Genomic DNA, 15,244 nt, shown 5'->3' with positions numbered 1-15,244 from the left:
CCCCTGTCTGTTCCTACCTTTGTGTAAACACCTCCCAAAGACTGTGGCCAGGACTTGTGACTTGCTTCTAACCAACAGAATATGACAAAGGTTATGAGATGTCATTCCCATGATTATGTTACGTTATATAAGACTAGCCAGCCAGCAGACTTGCTCTAGGCTCTCCTTAATGATTTGACCAAAGGGCCATATCAGGAAATACCACAAGGCCAAGAAATTCAGGTTGCCTCCAAGAGCTGAGAGCAGCCTTTAGGAGTTTGAAGACAGCCTCTACATAACCTTCAGTTATCCTAAAGCTACATTCAGTGAGCAAGAAGCTTCAGTCCTAAAACCACAAATAAACTAATGTTGCCAAAAACCTCAGTGAGCACAGAGATGGATTTTTATCATATAAGTCTCCAGAAGAGAATTCCACCCAGCTACACACACCTTGATTACAGCCTCATGAGACCCTATGCAGAGGACCCAGCTCAGCCATACTAAGACTCCTGTCCCACAGAAATTGCAGGATAATAAATGTGTTATTTTAAACTCCAAATTTGTGTAACTTGTTACACAACACAGAAGACAAATGCAACAGCTTTTAAAACTTTGTATGAAAAAAACTTTTGGATGAATAAATTCAGCAAAGGTACAGGGATAAAAAAAATCAACACACACACACACACACACACACACACACACACACACCAGCTGCATTTCTATATACTAACTATGAATAACCCAAAAAGGAAATTAAGAAAACAATTCCATGTATAAGGATCAAAAATAAAATACTTAGGAAAAAACTTAACCAAGGAAACTACAAAACATTGCTGAAGGAATTAAAGGAGATATAAATAAATGGAGAGCCACCCCCTGTTCAAGGATTGGAAGACTTAACACTGTTGAAATGTCAATACTACCCAAAGCCATTTACAGATTCAATACACTCTCTATCAAATCCTAATGACATTTTTTTGTAGAAATAGAAAAACCTATTTGTAAACCTATTCTATTTGTAGAAATAGAAAAACCCCCTCCCTAAAATAAAATCCATACGGAATCTCAAGGGATCATGAACAGCCAAAACAATCTTGAAAAAGAACAAGTTGGAGGTATCACACTTCCTGATTTCAAAACTGAACCAGAAAGCTGGTTACCATAACCAAAACAGTGCCTTACTGGCATACACCACAAACAAAAATAACTCTCAGGGTAGATCAAAGAAGTAAGTGTAAGCTAAAACTACAAAACTTTTTGAAAAAAACACACACAAAAAGCTTTATGACTTTGGATTTCTTGAATATAATGCCAAAAGCCCAGGCAACAATAACAACAAAAAAAGTAGATAAATTGGACTTCACCAAATTAAAAACTTTGTGCATCAAAGGACCATATCAAGAGGGAAAAAAAGTGACCCACAGGATGGGAGAAAATATTTACAAATTATACATCTAATAAGGGGTTAAACTCTGGAATAGATAGAGCACCCCTAAAAACTCAATAACAACAATAAAAAACAACCCAGTTCAAATACAGACAAAGGACTTGAACAGTATTTCTCCAAAGACATATAAATGGCCAATGAGCACATGAAAAGATGCTCCACGTCACTAGTTATGAGGGAAATACACATCAAAACCACAATGAGACACCAACCCACACTCATTAGAATGCCTATGTTAAAAATAATAACAAGTGTGTCAAAGATGCAGAGAAACTGGAACCCCTGTACACTGCCAGTAAGACTGTAAAATAATCAGCCACTATGGAAAATGCGTATGGCAATTCCTCAAAAAATTAAACACAGAATTACTATATAATCTAACAATTCTACTTAAGGGTATATGCCCAAAAGAAACGAAAGCAGGGACTCAAAACAGATATTTATACACTTGTGTTCACAGGTAGCAGCATTATTCACAACAGCATTATTCACAATTTGGTAAAAGCTAATCCAGTGTCCATCAACAGACAAAGGGATAAACAGAACATGGAATATACATACAATGGAATATTATTCAGCCTTAAAAAGAACTTAAATTCTCATGCATGTGGGCACCTGGGTGGCTCAGTCAGTTAGCTGTCTACCTTCAGCTCTGGTGTTGATCCTGGCATCCTGGGAAGGGTCCGCATCCGGCTCCCTGCTCAGCAGGGATTCTGCTTCTTCCTCTCCCCCTGCCCCTCGTCCCCGCTTGTGTTCTCACTCTCCCTCATAAATAAATATAAATCTTTAAATATATATTCTCATGCATGCTACAACTTGAATAAGCCTTGAGGACATTGTGTTCAGTGAAATAAGCCAGGCCCAAAACAGAAATATATGATTCTACTTATATGAAGTACTTAGAGAAATCAAATTCACTGAGACAGAAAGTAGAGTGGTGGTTGCCAGGCACTGTGGGGAACTAGGAGTTATTTTTTTCAATGGGCGCAGAGTTTCAGTTTGAGATGATGAGAAAGTTCTGGAGATGGATGATGGTGAAGGTTGTGCAACAGTGTGAATGTATTTAACACCACTGAATTGTAGGGGTGCCTGGGTGGCTCAGTCATTAAGCATCTGCCTTCGGTTCAGGTCATGATTCCAGGGTCCTGGGATCAAGCCCATGTTGGGGACCCCTGCTCAGCAGGAAGCCTGCTTCTCCCTCTCCCATTCCCCCTGCCTGTGTTCCCACTCTCACTGTGTCTCTGTCACATGAATAAATAAAATCTTTTTTTTAAAAAGTGAATTGTACACTTAAAGATAATTAAAATGGTAAACTTCATATTATGTATATTTTAACACAATTTTTTTAAAAACCCCACTTGGATGGGTAACAAAGGGTGAATTGGGTAAGACAGGCAATGATTCTCTCATTTCTTTGACTAACCACTTAGATATGGCAATATCCATGGCAGGGAAAAAGATACCTTATCTAAAACTGAATTTTTTTTTTCTATCTTTAATCCTATAATCCTTGGGTCACTTTACTGAAATCCTTTTTTTTTTCTTTTTTTTTTAATAGCAACATGTATGTTTACTAATTGTATTGTTTATTGTTATAAATTACTTAAACCATTTAACAGGGAAATAAATATTTTAACATCTGAGTCTTCTGCATATAGTATATGCTATTTTACTTAGAAAACAGCCAGCCAAAAGAGTGCTCCTGGCTGTTAAAATGTTTCAATTTAGGAAAGTGGGGGATATAGAAAGAATAACAAAGTGATCAAAACAAGTAACTTTAAAATTAGTTTCCTAAAACAATAAAGCTACGTTATATCAAAATTAGCTTAAAAAAAAAAACAAAAAAAAACACTAGCTAAGATTTTGGTGTTCAGGGAGCCTGGGTGGCTCAGTCCACTGAGCATCTGCCTTGGGCTCAGGTCATGATCCCAGGGTGCTGGGATCGAGTGCCAGAGGGAGCCCGCTTCTCCCTCTGCCTCTGCCTCTCTCTCTCTCTCTCTCTCTGTCTCTCATGAATAAATACATAAAATCTTAAAAAAAAAAAAAAAAAAAAAGATTTTGGTGCTCATAATGAAAAACCAACTAAGACATACAAGGTTCAAAATGAAAACAATGAAAAAGATGAACTATAATTTTTTAAGAAGAGTTTTAATAGTTCACGTTTCTGAGGAAATACGACCCAATACACATTTGTACCTCAACACTTTTCCCAACCTCTTTTCCACTCTCTGCTCTGTACTATCTTCACCTTTTCTTTTCTTGGTAGAGGAAGGCTGAGACCTGAAGCAGGGAGGTGAAATTAGGAATAAACCAGATAATAGGAATGGAGGGGGAGGGGAAAATAAAAATACTCCAGTTTACATTTTCTCCTCATACTCAATACAGTACTAAATACATCGTTATTATCAAATGCAAAGAATCCAAATATCTGAGGACAAGGAAAAATTAAATTTCTTGAAGTTACAACCTATCTAAAGCAAGAGAAAGGAAACTATCTGCAGGCTTTGCATCTGTAAATTAAGTTTGCACTGAGTGCAGAATTCTTCAAACAACCTTGACTGTAATACAAGGCTGCAGTTTAATATGGTGACAGGAACCTTGAATAAATGGGTGGAGTACTAAAGCCCTTTGAACAGTTTTCTAGCCTAACTAGTGAAATCAGTTAAAGAACTTTTAAACTCAAGTGCCTCATTCACTAAGTATATAAAAAACACCAAGGTTTTCATGAGAAAGCACATGATACACAGAGGCAGCTGCCCTGGGAGATAGCATCTGGTAACAGCCTAGAGTTATTTTTAAAGAGATAACTTCATGATAATGTACAGGAGACTGTAGCAGTCCTGTGGGAAGGAGAGAGTGAGAATTTGGGAAGAAACTAAGTTCTCTGTACAAACTCAAAATAATCCTATAAAACAGCCCATCATTCCCAGTGTCCTTTTGATCCAAAGACATGCACAAGTCTCTGAACCAGACAAGTTCAACTAGGGCCATGGCCTCCCTATGCCAGTATCAGTAATCGTTTTCCCTTGTTGTAAAACATTTGACTAATCACTCTTAGACCCAGAACATAACATCAATACTGGTACAATCCTGTACTCCTCCTTCAGCACATTTTTCTGAAATACTTTTCTCATTAGTTTTCCTTAATCATGCTCTTTTCTTAAAAAAGAAAGACGAAAAGAAAAAAAAATGACCCTAGGATATGCACACTAAGCAGATTTTCACCCCAAAACTTAGCCTTAATCTTCTGGAGGCAAATGTCCTTTATAAGCTCACTCTTCTGTGGTTGCCACTTTTCCAAAACCACAGGCCTTCCTGACTGGCAGCAGGGCCAGGGCAGATTACAGTTATGTGGTAGGTTCTGTTGGACGAGCTCTGACAAGGCCTCAAAATAGACCCTGGGCACCAGCCAGAGACACTGCCACTCACAAGTTCCAACTTCATCATCATACATTAGCCCCTCAGTACTTTTTATTTTTCTCTAGAATCTCTCATTTTCAAAGGTAAAATGTTCCTGAACACCCCCTCCTCCTGGTCATGAGAGAGTTGTATAATACAGAAATTGAACTTTTAAACTCTTAATTTGCTCACAAACACTTTGCAGAATAAAAACTGAAGCAGTACCTACCCCCTGTCTTGGGAAATTAATCCATCCATAGCACTCTGGGTTGCAAAAGGTGTTTTGAATCTCAAACTCTACAGAGGTTTCTTTTATTATGAATAGACTAGGATGTGGAAGGTAAAGGAAGACAGAAGGTGGACTATTTTCTGTGACTAATAATATAGTAGCAGACTTCACCAGGGCAAGAAGTTAAACTACATACAATATTTTTAATTGATATTGGTCATAAAATCCTAAAACAATCAACTGACTACAAAAGTATTCATTTAACTATTACCCAATATAAGTGAAGTGGTTTGTCTATAACACTAGTCTTCAAGCTACAGTATTTTCACCCTTACCAGTATAAACAAAATTAACCATCCGTCACTCTAAAATGTTTAAGATCGCCTTATAAACTACATTTTAATCTTTTTTTTTAAGTGGAGAAGATAGAATACAAAGTAAGAGCTCCTTTCTCCTACAAGGTTAAGAAAGAAGTTAACTTCCATTATAAAATAAAATCCAGTGTAAGGTTGAAACAAATTTATAAATCTTCACAACTTAAGGTCCAACTTTGCAATCACTCTTTCAGAAATCTATTCTATATACATATTTATGGACTAGTGCAAAGATTTATATACTAATTGTTCACTATAGCAACATTTGTAGAAAACTAAAAACAACCTAAATGTCTCTTAATAGGGAATGGAAAAATAAATCATGGAAAATGAATAAATTATGGTTCATCTAAACTAGGCAAGACATCCGGTCTTTTCTAAAAATCAGATGGACACATGTGCTAAAACAGAAAAATCTCTAAGATATATCAAGGATAAGAATGAAAGAAGAAAGTTCTCCTAAACACAGGAGATTACATATGCAATAGAAAATTTAGAGAACATACAGGAAACCATTCGAAGTGGTTGCTTGGATTAGGGAGTGGGGGAGTGAGAGAAGGTTAGAAGTCTGTTGTGGAGAGGAGGCTTCCTTTGCACCATATAACATTTTTTAAAACATTTTATCAATTTTTAGAAGTCCTACAAACATCTACTGTACCCATGAAGTGGGCATTCTTTCCCTGTATGTATGCCATGTCTTCTCAACAATTTTTACTCTTATATACTGCTCTCCGTACCACTAGACCAAAACAAAAGCAGACCCTTTCAGCAAATCTCAGAGTTTCCCCAAGAAATAGAATCCTTTCTCCCTCCCCCCACCAGAAGAAAGAAATAATAGAATAAATGAAAAAGTTTAACTTAATCCAAACCCAGTTTTTAGTCCAATGTTCGATTCCTTGTAGGGCAAAAAAGTTTGAAAAATAAAGTGCAATATGCAACTCTCACCACACACACAAAATCATTTCCAAAGGTATAGTCTAGCTAGTATCTTAAAAGGAGAAATGGAGAAAAAGGTAAAGTCATTTTAATCACAGGGCAAATTCTGCTCAATCCCTTCCCTCTGAAGTTTTAAAAGCTGAGTTTTGAACAACCATCATAAAGTCTATTGTTTGCAAACTGGAAAAAGTGGTACATTTTCCTGGTTAAAGGTCCATCTCTCCCAGAGTCTCCAGAAAGAAGTAACTACTTAAAAGGAAAAGGCTATGAAATGGCCTCTATTTTGTAGGTGCACCTATGGTGAAGACAGAAGAACTGTATTTCCTCTTAAATGATCCTCATCAACATTCCCAGCAGCTATACATCTTCAATTCTGTTCCTTTTCATACTAGGAGCACAGTAAAACAATTCACAAAGAGCTTAGCAAGACATAGCTCTCATTTCTAGTAAAAATATGTTTTTGGTTTTGTTTTGAAAGAAAAAGAATCTACTTGACAAATATACCCTCCTATCACTTTTTTTCCTTCATTATGGAGATGCTTAAATCATGACATAAGAAGGCTTCTCTTACATATCTACCTTATCAAGACTGTTAGTTATGGTGGTTTCCACAAGGGATTTTCCAAAAGGGAATCTCTGTTTACTGGGAACTGAAACTCTTAATTAAGTCATTATGTACTGGACAAAAATCAAAAGCAACATTAAGGAACACTCTCTATATAAGAATGAATATCCAAGAAAAGAAGATGCCAAAATTTAGTCAAATAATTAAAGGAACCTGGTAAGCAAGACCAATTTACCATTACTTTATAGTTGGTAACTAACTATAAAGTTCCCTAAAATTGAAAATCAAGGTAAAATAAGATGAATTCCAAAAAAGCAAAAGAAAACAAGGCTAAGAATATGAAGTACCCACCCTGTGATTCAAGGTTATTTTGCTTAACAATATTTTTAAAGCCAAAATGATCAAGTTACATTTCAGCAATAAAAAGTTATTTCTAGTTTACAATGAATTCATTCCAATAATAAATCACAACTTCCATACAGACTTTCCTCTATAACAGAACTTACATAAGAACTCAATATAGTCTCATTCCACATTTTTAAGGATTCACAAAATAGGTGAGGCCTTTCACTGAAAGGACTATTTTGTATACTGCAGATTCTTCAGAAAACTTTTTTATACCTTTCACTGACATTTACTTTGTCCCTAGGCCCCTTCATTTATCTTCCCACATCTGGCAAAAAAAAAAAAAAAAAGTGGGGGAAGGGTTTAATTACAACAATCCACTTAGAAACTAACTATTCTATAGCCAGATATTCTGCAAAAGTTCCATTTTTATTTCCTTACCATACTTCATGACAATAAGTATCCAGCAACAAATCTAATAAAGCATAATACAACACTCCATATACAATGACTGAAGGCATCTAAAGAGGCAATAACAAACTTCTTGCTTCCCTCTATTCCAATTTTAAGATCCATATCAATGACTCACAAAGTGAGTGACCTAACTTTCTAAACGAATCACACTTTCTGAAATTCTTACTCTAACATGAATATTACACTAGGTCATCATCTCTATATTTGTTAAACAGAGCATGATGTTGGTTAAACAGGGTTAATTCTGCAAGACTTCCAAACCACAGCCAACCTCAAGTTTCTGCCAACTAACTCTTATCTGCAATACTGCATTCTCCAACAATTGAACCTTTATGTATAGATTCATCCCTATATAAAATGCTATCTTGAAAAAAAAACGTTATTTTAAATACTATGAACTCGCCCACCCATACCTGCTCACCATCTCTCTGGTTCCATTTACTGCATCCACGTTCTCTTCCCATTGTGATAACATAAAAAAATTATGTTATGGCTACTCAGTTATTCCTACATAGCATCTTTTAGTCAACTAACCTAGTCTGCAGTTTTTCTGTTTACGGCAGAAATGCTGAGTCATTAAATGGAAACTCATAGAAAATGAGCTACAAACGCTTAAAGTTTAGGATACAGCATTTCCCTAGTCGTGTCTCCGCAGCCTAATATTTGTATCTCCCACAGTGGAAAAGTAGAGCAAACACTTGAACTTTTTTCCCCTCTAAGAAAGAAAAAGAGGCGCGTTTCCTTAGGTCCGCCTGCTTCCTGCTGGATATCCACAGACAAGAGAAGCAGGCCCGACCGCAGCTGTGTAACTCAACAATCTGGGTGTGAATAACACCCCGTATTAGTCAAGCATTAACCCCGGCACTCCTAGCAAGCGCCTGGTATGCCCGCGCTCCAGTTCGGGTCAAGGAGGAAGAAGAAAAAAAAAAAAAAAATCCCATAAAAATGCTACGCCCTCCACCGGCCTGACACCGTTCGCAGGGGTGCCGGTCCGGGGACAGAAGCGAGGGAGTGCCGCGCCAGGGAAGAGGAAAAGGAGCTTCGAGCACCCGAGGCAAAGGGGCAGAGGCCCGATGCAATTTCTCCCACAATGGGAGTAACCCCATCCCCTGGCACAGACCGAGGGCGCGCGTTAGAAATTAGGCGTGCTGCCGGCGAACGCGGTAGGCGGGGGGCGACCCCGACCCGAGAGCCCGCAGGGAAGCCGGGCCCCCAGCAGGGGTCAGCGGCGGCGCGGGTCTCACGGGCTGTAGAAGCCGGGAAGGGGCCCCCGGCACGGAGGGAGGGACGGACCTTACCTGTCCTGGGCGCGGGCTGTGGCTACGGCGCCGCCCGGGAAGGGCCGGGGCGCGGGTCGGCCGCCGGGAGCCAGCCGGGCGAAAAGCGAGGAGCGGAGGGCGAGGGGCGCGGACGGCGAATTGGGTCCCAGGCTCCCGGCCAGGCGGGCCGGGCTAGACGCGGCGGCTCCCGGCGCCCGCGGCCCGTGGGTCAGTCACGCCAGTGGCCCCGTGGCGCGGCGGCTAAGACAGAGACAGCGGGAACCCGCCCCAAGGAAGAGCCGCAGCCCGAGCGGCTGGCGAAGGAGGCGAAGGAGGGGCGGGGCCACAGGGTCGGTGACCCGCTTACCCGGAAGCAGTTGCGACCCCGGCGGCGCGCGCTGCGGGACGGGCAGGATCCTGGAGTGGCGGCTGACTGTCGGCTCTTTTGCGGCCCGCTGCGCGCAGCCCCGGTAGCGGTGCTTCTACTGCCGTGCGCCGCCACAGCGAGCTGCAGGCGCCGCGCTTGAGGGAGGGTGGCGGGGTGCGACTCCGGTGGGCGGAGGCCCGGGCGGCCTAGAGGTGGCCCCTCGGATCCCGCGGAGGACCGGAGGCCGGGAAGGTGAATCGAGGCGGGCTCCCGCTCGAGGCTGCACCTGCCCCGGTCGCCCGTAAACAGTCCGGCCTAGTGGGCTTGGGTAAGTGGGCCTGGGCAGCAATTCCGACTGTAGGGAACGAGTGTGCGAGAGTGAGTGGGTGTGATGGCAACGCAAAAAGCCTTATTTCCAAAATGAAAACGCGTGATTTTAAGATGGTTTCCGGAGAAGAATGCGGCGGGGCTGGGGGCGGGGAGAGGCGGCGGATGGAGGGATGTAGAGGCCTTTAAATATCTGCTAGACACGGACGTGTCATTCATTCCATAAGTGTCTCTCGAGACTCAGCAGGTTCAAGGCGCTGGAGAAAGGCCAGGGCCCAGCCCTTTGGGAAGCCTACCTTCTGAGCGGGGGGGGGGGGGTGGGGGGGGGTTAGAGCGATTTAATCAGACAAACAAGGTAATGACAGATTGTGGTAAGGCTGTGCAGGAAATACATAAGGATGATGTGAGAGATTGTGTGGGCGAGACCCCTTTTTCAGGATAGGATGGCTAGAGAACCATCCTCAAGAGGGACGCGACAGTTGAGCATCTTCCTGGGGAAAAGGCACGAAATACGCTTAGACACAATTTTACAGACAGGGAATGCAGGTTCCGAAACTTGCTGAGTACGCCCCCGGATTCCATGTGAAGAACCTGTGTCGAAAGCCTTCTAAGGCCTGTCTCGGTTGTCCACTCTTGCAATTCACAAGGCTTGCTCACCCTTTCGAGTAGATGGAGCCTGGGAATACAGCACTCTTAGCGGAGGTTCAAGGCATGAGTTAGGGAACGTTAGTCCCCAGACATACATCAACAGGCACTTCATCATAGGGAGAATTACACTATCAGCCTTGAAAGACAAATTCCTTAACCTTTTACCATTTTTTCTTCCATGTCACTTTTTCTCAGACCCATGAGTAAACACTAAAAATATGATTTTTACCTGGGATCAAGAGGAGTTTTGGGCACCTGGGTGGCTCAGTCAGTTCGGTATTTGCCGTAGAGTCAGGTCATGATCCTGGGGTACTGGGATCAGTCTCCACTCCCCACCCCGCCAAGGCTCCCTGCTCAACCAGGAATCTCCTCCTCTCTCTCCCTCTACCCTTCCAGCCCACTTGTGCTCTCTTTGTCGTTCTCTCTCCTTCTCTCAAATAAATAAAATCTTTAAAAATTAAAAAAAAAGAGGAGCTTAATCTTCCCAAAAGATCATACTGTTATAATTAATGGCCTATTTTGCTAAACCAGTTAAAATAAAAATAAAAAGCCAACTTGAAAAAGAGAAGACCTATTCATGTGTTAATGTATTACCTAAATAATACCAATAACTCCAATAATATTTGTTAAATATTAGTTTATATAACTGCATAATTAATAGAACAATTGTCTGGATAATAGTAGGGTTAGATTCTCTTGTCCTGTTTATTTACCCCTTAGCCATTTGTTTTGACACCAAACTAGCAGAGAAAGAAATATTTTGTTAGAGCTTCTGGGAAAACTGGGAAGGGCCTCACACTTACTGCTACCTACTGTCTGCACAGCATTGTGCTAGGCACTTAAATATAGCATTCCTTGCAGCTCTAGGACCAACCTTGAGATATGGGGATTATTATACTCATTTTAGTAACAAATACATTGAGATTCAGAGACTCCGACTAGCCTAAGGTGACAAAACTAGTTGCTGAAAGAGTCAGAATTTTAACTCGGGTCTTTCTAGCCCTAATTCCCCTTCTACTATGCACTGTGTTGCTAAACTCTAGTATTTAAGAAGGGAATATAAGTGAAGTGTCCAGCCAAGCAGATTTCTATGTTGCTTTAATAAGCATTAAGGGACAGTGAGATGAAGCAATTTTAGAGCTTCTCTGTGTTTTTACTTCTCCCGCTATAGGATATTTGCCATCTATCTGGCATCAAAAAAGCTACTCATAAAAGTTCATAATGCCGTGTGTCTTTAGAATGCACCCAAGAATGTGATCAATTATGACACTGACATTTTGTCATTGCAAGGGAGTCCTGCCTTAATGTCACTCTGAATTCTTTTGCAAGCAGTCTTTCCTTGCACATTAAGTGATTTCTTTCTGCCAAAAATATGTGTTCCCAGATTTTTATGGAATATTGTGACATGTGAATGCCCCCAGGTCTGTGTAGGCTGGCTGCTCTAGGGACATTTAATGGATGAAGGAAAATCTTGCAAATGTTTATACAGTTTTGAGGAATGAAGTGGTAGGATTTGTACATTTTTTTCCTTTCATATCAGATCTTTCACGTTTTTCTTTAATGATGTCAAGAAATACAGGTTTTCCTTTCTCAAGAGCAAACACTCATTTTTGCGGTTTTTGCAAAATTAAGTTGTTTTTTTTGCAAACAGTACTGTTTCACTCTCTCTGTGGCTCTGGAAAATATCATTAGTTCACACACTAAAATTAGGATGCCACTTTTCAGAGCCTAATATTTTTATTAGTAATATGTGTGCCTGTCTGTCTGTCTGGGAAACACTTTTAAAAATTTTGGTTAACTCCTTACAAACCTATGGAAATCTGGCAAACAAGTATTCAACTATGTATATTTAAATTCTCTTTCTAAAAATTCCTTTTTCCCTTTACTATTTTTCCTGAGGTCTTCTTTTTTTTATTTTTTAACTTATTTATTTCACTTTTTATTTGGAAATAATTATAGACTCACAAGAAATTGCAAAAATAATACAGAGAGGTTCTGTGTAGCCTTTACCCAGGTTCCCCTACTGGTAGCATCTTGCATACCCGTAATACATTATTAAAACTAGAAAATTAACATCTTACTAAAATCAACGTCTTTAGGTTTTTAGCTTCTTTTTACATTTCATGATATCCAAAAATTACCATTTTGTAAATTCATTTTTATTGTACTTGATTGGGCTCTTTTCCCTTTCCTAAATTAACAAATGACAAAGTCAATAAGCTTACCAACGGGCTCATCTGGAATTACAGGTTTACTAAAAACTTCTGTTTCAGTGCACTTGAAATCATTTGTAAGATTTTTGCTTTTTTTCTGCTTTACTGTTCCATGTCATTCTTCCCTAATAAACCTGTAAATGTATATAACCTGTGTATGTGTGTTTTAATATATCCTCTGATCACTGAAATGTTTTCAAAGAGATTGCTGTTAAAATTAAAAGAAAAATAGGGGCGTCTGGGTGGCTCAGTTGTTTGGGTGTCTTGACTCGATTACAGCTCTGGTAATGATGGCAGGGTCATGGGATGAAGCCTCACATCAGGCTCAGCAGAGTCTGCTTAGAATTCTCTCTCTCCCTCTGCCCTGCCCCCACCCTCTCAGGGTCTCTAAATAAATAAAGTCTTGGGGCACCTGGGTGGCTCAGTCATTAAGCGTCTGCCTTTGGTTCAGGTCATGATCTGTAGGTCCTGGGTTTGAGCCCCACATCGGGCTCGCTGCTTGGTGGGAAGCCTGATTCTCCCTCTCCCACTCCCCCTATTTGTGTTCCCTCCCTCACTGTGTCTCTCTCTGTCAGATGAATAAATAAAATCTTTTAAAAATAAATAAATAAAAGAAAGTCTTAAAAAAAATAAAAAATAATGCAAAGCTTTTTCATTTGGGGAAAAAAAATGTTTCTAGGGGCACCTGGGTGGCTCAGTCAGTTAAGCATCTGCCTTTGGCTCAGGTCATGATCCCAGGGTCATGGGATTGAGCCCCGAGCCTCGTGTCAGGCTCTCTGCTCAGCGGGGAGTTTGCTTCTCCCTCTACCTCTGCCTCTGCCTTTTATCCCACTCCATCTCTCTAAATAATAAATAAAATCTTTTACAAAGTTTCAGGGCACCTGGGTGGCTCAGTTGGTTAAGTGTCTGCCTTTGGCTCAGATCATGATCCTGGAGTCCTGGGATTGAGTTCTGTGTCTGGCTCGCTACTCAGTGGGAAGTCTTCATCTCACTCTCCTTCTGCCCCTCCACCTGCTTGTGTTCTGTCTCTCTCTTTCTCTCTCTCAAAATCTTTTTTAAAAAATAAATAAATAAATATTTAAAAGTGAGAATGCCATGGTCTTTTGGTTCAGTTCTCACTTATGGCTAATTCTGACTCTGGATTTTCCTGGTCAGACAGCTCACCCTTTACTCCACTAGAGAGTAAACAAAGGAAAGAAAAGAAGTATAACTTACTTTCTTCAGTCTTATTGGTGAGGAAAAGTTGATAAGAGGAGAGAATTTGGAATTTGGTCTAGGTATCAATTATATATGAGTGCCTGATCACAGATAATCAAGTGATGGTTCTTCTGCATTATATATTTATTGTAAATGAGTAGTCAAACATCTTTCATACTGTGGTCATTTAGCAGAGGTATTCACCTATTGTGTACCAGGTACCCAGTTAGACACTAGTAACAGGGACACAACAGGATCGATTTTATTAAGCTATTACTATGTGCCAGATACCTCACAGATTATAGGGATCGAAAGGGAAGAAAAAAGAAAGCTGTGTTTTCTTACGAAAATTACTGTCTGAATAGGGAGACAATTTATCACACAAAAGGAACTTTATAATCCAGATAAGTATTACTAAGGGTAGGGGGGTGGTGCATGAGGGCATTGAAGTGGAACTCAACCTACTCTGGGGTGTCCAAAATGGCTTCAAGCAAGAGATGCTTTGAGCCAAGATTGAAAACTGCCTCAGGGTGGGGCACCTGGGTAGCTCAGTTGGTTGAGTGTCTTGACTCTTGGTTTCTCTTCAGATCATGATCTCAGGGTCATAGGATCGAGCCTAACATCAGGCTCTGTGCTCAGCTTTGAGTCAGCTTGCGATTCTCTCTCCCTCTCTCCCTCTTCACCTCCCCCCCACCCACCCCGGCTTGTACACTCTCTCTCTAAAATAAATACATAAAATATCTTTTTTTTTAAAAATGGCTCAGAGTGAACTTGATACAGAAGTATCATAAAGGGAAAACATAAAGACTTCATAATGGAACCAGCATAGTCCCAGGGCCTGAAAATAAATGAGGGAGACAATGTGAGATGAGTCTAGAGAATTAAGGATCAGGATCAGGATTAAAGATCAAGGATCAGGCAGGATCTTAATAGGTCTGGTAAAGATTCTTGTCTTTGTTTCAAAAGTGATACAAACCAATTTAAGAATTTTTAGTGGGAGTGACGTCAGATTTGTGTTTCCAAAAGATCACTCTGGTTTCAATGTGAAGAATTCATTCTTTAAGTATGTCCTGGGTGCCAACTATAGGCCAAGTTCCATTCTGCACACTGAGTACACAGCACTGAACAAAACAGAAAGATCCCCTATCTTTGAGGATCTTCTAGACAATACACAATGATAGTACCTAAGATGGTGAGAAGCTCTTATAAAGAATATTGGAAGCCAGGCGAGAATAAAAGGATAGGGTGGTGGTGCTGTTTTATTAGCTTGAACCGTATGAAATTCCTGGTCTTTCTTACATTCTTTTTAAATTCATAACAATATTAGGTTCATGTGATTCAACATGGTTGAATGACATTAAATTGTTCAACCTAGTATTTACTTGGAAGAGTCAGAGAAGACCTCTGACGAAGTCATGCAAAGAAAGAGGCAAGTCATTCAAATACCTAGGAGAAGGGCATCCCAAGCAAAGGAACAGCAAA

General features: G+C 40.4%; 1 protein-coding gene across 3 annotated transcripts in view; it reads right to left on the bottom strand.

The window, feature by feature from the left end:
• LRRFIP2 (LRR binding FLII interacting protein 2) overlaps positions 1-9,353 on the bottom strand; it is a 106,296-nt gene extending 96,943 nt beyond the window's left edge. The window contains exon 1 of one of the 3 annotated variants that reach the window (XM_080807398.1): positions 9,050-9,353. The gene's annotated coding sequence lies outside the window, so the exon portion shown is untranslated. Of the gene's footprint in view, positions 1-8,164; positions 8,658-9,049 lie in introns of those variants that run through there. The other 2 variants (XM_080807397.1, XM_080807396.1) reach the window with 2 other exon arrangements.
• Between the last annotated feature and the right edge of the window lie 5,891 nt (positions 9,354-15,244).

The sequence above is a fragment of the Martes martes genome (assembly GCF_963455335.1).
Source record: "Martes martes genome assembly, chromosome: 1".
NCBI classification, from domain to species: Eukaryota; Metazoa; Chordata; class Mammalia; order Carnivora; family Mustelidae; genus Martes; species Martes martes.
Note: the sequence above shows the minus strand (reverse complement) of the source record. Positions and strands in the feature narration are given on the sequence as shown.